We start from the raw sequence: 7,485 nt of genomic DNA, 5'->3' as shown, positions 1-7,485 counted from the left end.
ATGGTAAAAAAAAAAAAAAGCCTCTTGACATAAGGCGTCTGTTTAACTTGGAGCAGCTCTCCTGTACAGAAATGTCACAATACAGGAGATCAGTTGCAGCAAATTGTGCTACTTGACTGTGCTTACGTAGGTTTCCATGCTCTGTCCCACATAAGGCAAACGGGACAAGACTATATATATTTTCCTTTTCAGTCTCCGTGTATAAAGAAGAAGAAGAAGAAGAAAGAAATATTCCAGTAGAAACACTTCACAGGCATTATATTTTGATTTCTGACAGAAGCAATCAGAGTTGGCAATCTCTAAAATGAACAGTTACGACCTAAAAATTGAGGTAACGTTGAGGTGCTCTCTGCGGTTTTGAAATAGTCCCTGTTCCATCTAGGTTTCTCTTTCGCTGCTGTTGTACAGTGAGATGCGGAAAATGAAGACAGATGCAATTAGCAGCAATGTTTGGACTCAGTCTTCTGGAGCCGGCGGCACTGTATTTACTTTGAAATCTGATTAGGTCTCCTGTCTGACCAAGTTGACTTCACCTCACACCGAATAACTCTGTACAGATGACTTCAGCACGCCTTGCCTCTGATGGACTCCCTCTATTGCACCTTTGACCTCACCCATATGACTGAGAGGCCCTGAGCGGGAAATTATGGCACATCACAATTAGGCTTGCTCACTGTCTTGCTCTTCTCCCTCTTGCCTTCGATGCCAAAAACAATATTCAGTCTCATGTCAGAGCAGCACTGCACTGGTAATTGACGGTGCTCACACAGCACGGGCCTTAAGATGTATTGCTCCCCTGACACCTTGTGTAGTAGCCTGATTGCTCATTGTGGATTGGAGTATTACCACATGTAGTATATTATGTATTGCTGGATTGGTTTAACATCCAATCATCCTTTCTTGCTAAATCCACATTACTGTGCGTGAGATTACCTCCAGCAGACTTCAACTCAGTCTGCAGGTGATTTCTACAAACTCTTGACAGTTCCATCTATTCACTTCCAAATGAGCATGTAGCTCCGCTCCTCCTGAAATGTGTAATAATAATAATGAAAGAAGTCATATTGGAAGACTTTATATTTGAGTTTAAGCTTACATAACCCTCGGGCAGTCTTATTAAAGAGAATGTTTGATCTCTAAGAGAGCATTTGGCAGTGGCATGACAATTTTGACACCTCCGAGCCAAATATTGAAAATGTCTTCTCAGTCCAATCCAAGAATCACATCATCTTCACTCTAAGTCTCGGCAGCTGGTGGAGCTCATCCATTCCAGCAGCATTTTCTTTTCTTTTTTTGTGTGTGTGGGTAGAATTTGAAATATAAAGCACTTCTACAACTTCCCAGGGGGTATGAGTTGAGGTTTGCCAATCATGGAAGGCACGGGTATTGTTCACCAGTATTACTTTCTTTCCATGGCTGCAAGAGAATTTTTTTTGTCTAGTGCACAAATACACACGATAGCAGTTATTACAGAATTTCAAATCCACGGAAAAAAAAGAAATTCAAATCGCCCAAGTGCAGCACATGCCTATAACTTTACAACATAATCTGGAGTTATCAGATTTCCCTTTTTTCTCTTTCTGGTAAGAATAATCATGGCCGCATATTTGGAGATAGTGCCGCATTCTCTCTAATGTCATGTTTTCAAAGAAAATTACAGAGAGGAAAAGTGAAGCTGTGCATAACAAAAGGAGCAAACATGGAAACAGTGCTTGTTGAGGAAGGATTACACGGGTCAAAAACTGATCAGCTCCCTTGTGTATCCTCTGTGTTATTGCTGATGTGTTTTGAAAACAAATCAAGGTGACTTGTGCACAGATGTTCTGCCCGGTGCCACTGGGTGCACACTGGGAGTTTGTATCGTTTTCTGGCCCATGGGCCTGGTCGATAACCTTCATCTCGTTGCCATAGAGTGTGACGGTGCTGAAGTCAGCACTGGGCCCTGAATCAGGAGTGTGGGCTGCTGATTTATAACCTGACATGCAAACAGAGCAAGGTGATGCATATCTAAAAAGTTTACAAAAATAATCATTGAAATTCATATGAGATGCCGGAATTCAGATTCAGCTCAGGGATGCTTGGCTTTGCAACCTCCAGCACCGAGTCATTTGTCTTCAGATCTTATTGATTTATATTTTGACAGATATTAGACTGAGGCCAGTGGTGGGTGTCTTTGGCACTGTCATCTCCTCTCCCACTCTTGGATTCATTTGTTGACCAAGAAAGCTTTCAGGGAACCAAAGAGCTGAGGTTTTTCATGGAATATTTGGCCCATCTCTCCAGCGCCCTTTGAGTTTATCCCATTAAGGCCGAAAAGTATTTTCTGCAAGACAAACATGTAGAGTGATAGATAGCACGTGTGCATGCTGAAATGTGTTGCTGTTCCTGACAACATCCCAGTATTGAACCTGGATGTTACGTGTGGTCAAACCCGTCACTGCCTGCAACTGCTTCATCCTACAAAAACACACATGCTTTGATTTACAGAGGCATAAATGGTGGATGACTGTTTATATTTACTCCACATTTTATGGGCTTTGTTTAAAGTTTTGATAATCCTTTGAGCCCAGACCTCTTCATTCACTACCCCTGGTTGTGTACCATTGAGAGCTGACAGGAGAAAATCATTAGTTACTCTGTTGGGTGGGGTGACCGTGAAGCACCTTGGCTTGGAGAAGGCAAAGCTGAAGAAACATTGGCAGGACATAGTTAAGTTAGATAGCAGACCACCATGAAATATATCCACACAGAGGATCGGAATTAAATCTGAGAGACAACTATCACAGTAGGACTGGGTGCAAAAACAATTAACAAGCCTCAACCTCAGAAAAGAAATCCTTTCCATTTGTTAATAACAATGAGGGGAATGACACATTTCTAACTTTGTAATTAGTTTTTGTGACCTTTTTCCTGAAAATAAATAAATAAATTGCACTGTTTTTTAATTTTAAAACCATAAATTGAACAAAGGTGGTGGATGTAGCAAAAATGATAGAAATTAAAACTCATAAATGTAAATTCATATATTTTTTTATTTATCAGAAAGATTAATAAACACACTAAAGGTTAAAAATGATTAGATTTATTTCTTGGTAATTATTTCATGGTTCAGGCTTTATAGATTCAGGCTAATATCTGTTTGGTAAATATGAAGCTACGGCCAACTGCCTGCTAGGTTAGCTCTGGCTGATGATTGGAAAAAACAGGGAAACGCCTAGCCAACCCAGCCTCTGTGCCAAGGTAATAAAATCTTCCTACTAGAGCTGCTAAAGTCCCACCAATAAACACAACGTATCTTATTTCTTCAGTTCATACAGAGCTCAAGTGTAAAACTCTAGCTTTCATACCGGTTTGTGTTGAATTTTCCTTTTTCCTTGAGCAATGACTTCCGCGAAGTAACTGTGGCTTGATATAATCATTTATGCCAATTACAGTCATTTTCCCCATTTGTAGTTCTCATGTTGAGCTAAATGAAACAAAGATCATTTAAACTAAGCTAAGCTAAGATAGTCAACTCTAATTCCAGCTTAATATTCAGTAGACAGCCATGACGGTGGCTCACACCTCCTGTACACCTCCAGGACACTGGGGCGTGCAGCTCGGATCACAGCTGACCCTTCTCACCCTGGACACAGTCTGTTGGACCTGCTCCCCTCAGGCAGGAGGCTCTGGTCCATTCGGACCAGAACCTCTCACCTTAAGAACAGTTTATTCCCCTCTGCTGTTGGACTCATGAACAACAACCATAAAACTGTTCCCACCACAAACACATGACCCTACACTGTGTTCTCTGCATCTGTTCCATTTTTGCACTGATCATCACCTGCGTACATGTATACATCAATCTGCTTAGCACTTTTAATTTTTATTTTCATGTTTATTTAAGTGTTTGTCTTACAGCACGTTTCGCACTAAGTGCCGCAGCAATTTCCTAATGTTGTAAACATTTGTGCAATACTTTTGTTAATAATCAACGGTGCAATAGACTCCATACTTGAAATGTGCAATTCACTTGTATTTTTATTTTTATTCCTATTTATTCTATTTATCCCCTTCGTATAGTTTATTTATCCCACCCGAGGGATTAATAACGTTTTATCTTATCTTATCTTATCTTAAACCTGCTCAACATTTGGCAATAAAACCCTTTCTGATTGTGATTCTGATTCACATCTGATGCCTGTCTCCCTTTTTCAGCACATTTTCATCTATTGTCTCTGGTTGTCTAACTGAGGTTTACTTATCCTATGACTGATGTACATCTGATGTAGATCACACATTATAAGGTGATATTACTTGTGGACATTTGAAAAGAAATGAGTTGAACATAGCTCTGTGTTCACTGTCTTGGGCTGTTTAATGCTCACGGCTATGTATTCTGAGACTTCTGTTTGAAATTAAAAAACAATGGTTGAGGTTATGTTCAACAGAAAAATGATAGCAACTGATCACTGTAAAAGAGAAAATCTTTTTTTTCTTTTATGCCCTATACTATGACCATTCAGAGACTCTCAGGTCTGGATGGAAGAACCGGTTTAACATATTTTTGCGAGATCGATATGTTATTAGCAAAATAACATTACTGTGGCTTTGGAGAAGAAAACTGAAACAAAGTCAAAAGAGAGGAAAGAGAATTCCCCTTCACATTTCCCAAAATACTACCTCCCAAGTACCTTTTTTTGTGAGGATTGGCTAGTTGAAGCAAAAGAAACCAATCCAACTTGGCCCTTGAATCCCTGTTTAAATTACATCATTTCTACATCATTTAACCTATCCGAGAATGCTTATTCGCTTTGTCTGCCCCAGTGAAGACTTTTTTTTCACCACTGCTTCCTAATTCAATATTGTGTAATAACAAGTATTATGGCCTGCACATAAAATGCAAGTACACAACTCACATTACACTTTAAATGGACAATATATTCCACATATTTATGTTTAATGAAGGAGCAATTACTGCGTTTTGATCATTTTGCAATAAATTAGGTTGGAAGACCATACGGAGGTTTTTTCCTTCACGGTAACTGGATGAAAATTAATAGGGCTGTGAGAAGGCATGCTTCACTTTGTGAAAAAGTGAGCCTGTTCTCGAGGCGATTAAGGTCTTCTTTGAACTCTCCTGTAGACACAGAAAACCACTCTCACATGTCAGAATAATGATGCTATATTGCTTCTGTCATATACTGGTACATTACGTTTAATCGAGTACCTCACATTGAACTTATAGCAGCATTACTATGTAAAGGAAAGCTGAAATAAAAATATTAATTCAAGATCCAAAATTACCCCTGCCCCCTTTATGACCTGTTCTCCCATCTCCTGCACTTTTTGTGTGCAGTCCCTAACATTTTGACAGGAAAAATAAAATATTTACTGGAAGCGTGGTTTCTAAAAAAAAGCGTAAGGTCTATTGTTCCTAAAAGTGAAATAGACTTAAGGATTAAACAAAAGATCAGTTCAAACAGCTGAAGAACTCCTGCAAGAAAAAAAAGCGTACAAGCGGAAGTATGTAAAAATATGAATACAGCAATAAAGAAAAGAAAAGAAGCATTGCTGCCTGCTTATATCAGCAAAATCTAGTAAAGAATATTGTAACACAGAAGGTATTTTATTGTGATCTTATAAAGCGAGCTAAGTGGCAGCCAAACTGGCCTCATATTAAATCTATGAATGAGCTAACAGTAACAAATTCCCTAATCATACTTGCCAAACAGACCGAATAATTTTCATGGATACCTTTTTTTTACTGCAACCATTTGTGAGACCAAGCAGACAACAAAAAAGATGTTTGAGGAGAGTCGAAGCTGTGTTTTCTTTTTTCTTTTTCATTTAAAGCGTGCTGCCACTGAGCGAGAGCTGGCTGTGTCAGAAGCACCCAGTAAAACAGAAACTGGCCACGGTGAGTGGTGTCTGTTTATGACTCATTTCTACCTGCAGTCAGGCGGCAGGGAGAAGTGCAAGGGGAAGAGGGAGAGACTGGCGCTAACAAGGGGAGAATTGTGTGGGGATACAAGACAGCGCCGTGTGGTTGTCAGGAAAACAAGGTAGCAGTGAAACCCATTAGAGATGGGCCATTCAGTAGCTGATATTGGCTGTTGTTGACCGGGTATGGTAGACACATGGGCACCTTTATGAGGCAGCTGCTGAAATGAAGGTGGACAAGGGATAGTTTTGATGCACAGTGAAGACATTCTAACCTTTAGGAAAAGGAAAATAATTGGAAAATGATGTGGTTGTTTTCATTAAAATTTAGATGGCAAGCAAGTGGTGGTTAATATGACTTTATTTGCCCTCAAACCGTTCTCGTCCCATAAAGAAGTCATACAGCAGAAATATTGGTGGTGTCTGGAGGAAAGCCCATGTTTTCACATTCAACAATATGTTCACATGGACCCCTCTTTATAAATGAAATGTTTCACTGTACAAACACCACAAGGAAATTATTGGAATTCTGAAAGTATTACAGGTCACAGTCATGTATCCTTCTCAGAAACCAGTGAAGGAAAGACAAAAAAAAACCTTGCTCATTTCCACACATAAGCAACAACACAGTAAAAGGGTAAAAATGTATGTAAAACTCATGTCCTATACTCCATGACAAAGAACCATATTGTCATGGAGTAATAAAATGAAGTACTACACTTTAAAAATCATGCACGTTTCTTGGAAATAATGTATTTGCCATTAGGGAACATAGTTGAGAACCATGACTTTACATTTGGGCATTCACCTGACTGACAGACTGAAGGACCGGCAGTATAGTGTACAAGAAGGGATGAGTAGACTATTTCCTAAGGAAGCTCAGAACTTTTAATCTGTGCAGCAAGATGTTGGAGATCTACTACCTGTCAGTAGTAGCAAGTGCCATCTACTTTCCTGTTGTTTGCTATTCATCATCATAAAGCATCAGTGCCTGAGATGCCAGCAGGATCAACAAAATGATTCACAAGGCAGGAACCATCGTTTGCCTGTATGTGGAGGTGTTTGTGTCAGTGAAGGACAACTGCTCTCCATCATGAACAATCCATCACAGCTGCTCCACTCCACACTTCTGAGGCAGCAGAACTTCTTCTCCCTCAGACTGATTCAACCCATAAAGAACGCTTCAGCAATTTATTCCTGCCATTCTTTATTAAACTGTATAATAAGGCTTCTTCCTGTGACAGGTAAACACACCTGTCAGGAATAAGATTTGTCTTAAATTCATACATATCACTCTAACGTTTTATTATTATTATTATTATTATTATTATTATTATTATTATTATTATTATTATTATAAGCTACTATTTTTATTCTTTATCCTGCTGCTGTAAAACAATACCAACAAAATTCAACAGTCTATCTATCTCTCCTCAAAATGGTATACTGGTAACATAAATTCATACTATGTACAGAATTTTACGCGAAATCATATTGGCCTTTGGAAACACTTCTAAACCCACTGCTAGATTTTTTTTCCCCTCAGTGAGGATATCGCTGATT

This window comes from Rhamphochromis sp. 'chilingali' (genome assembly GCF_963969265.1).
Source record: "Rhamphochromis sp. 'chilingali' genome assembly, chromosome: 11".
NCBI lineage: Eukaryota > Metazoa > Chordata > Actinopteri > Cichliformes > Cichlidae > Rhamphochromis > Rhamphochromis sp. 'chilingali'.
This window is presented reverse-complemented; position numbering follows the sequence as displayed.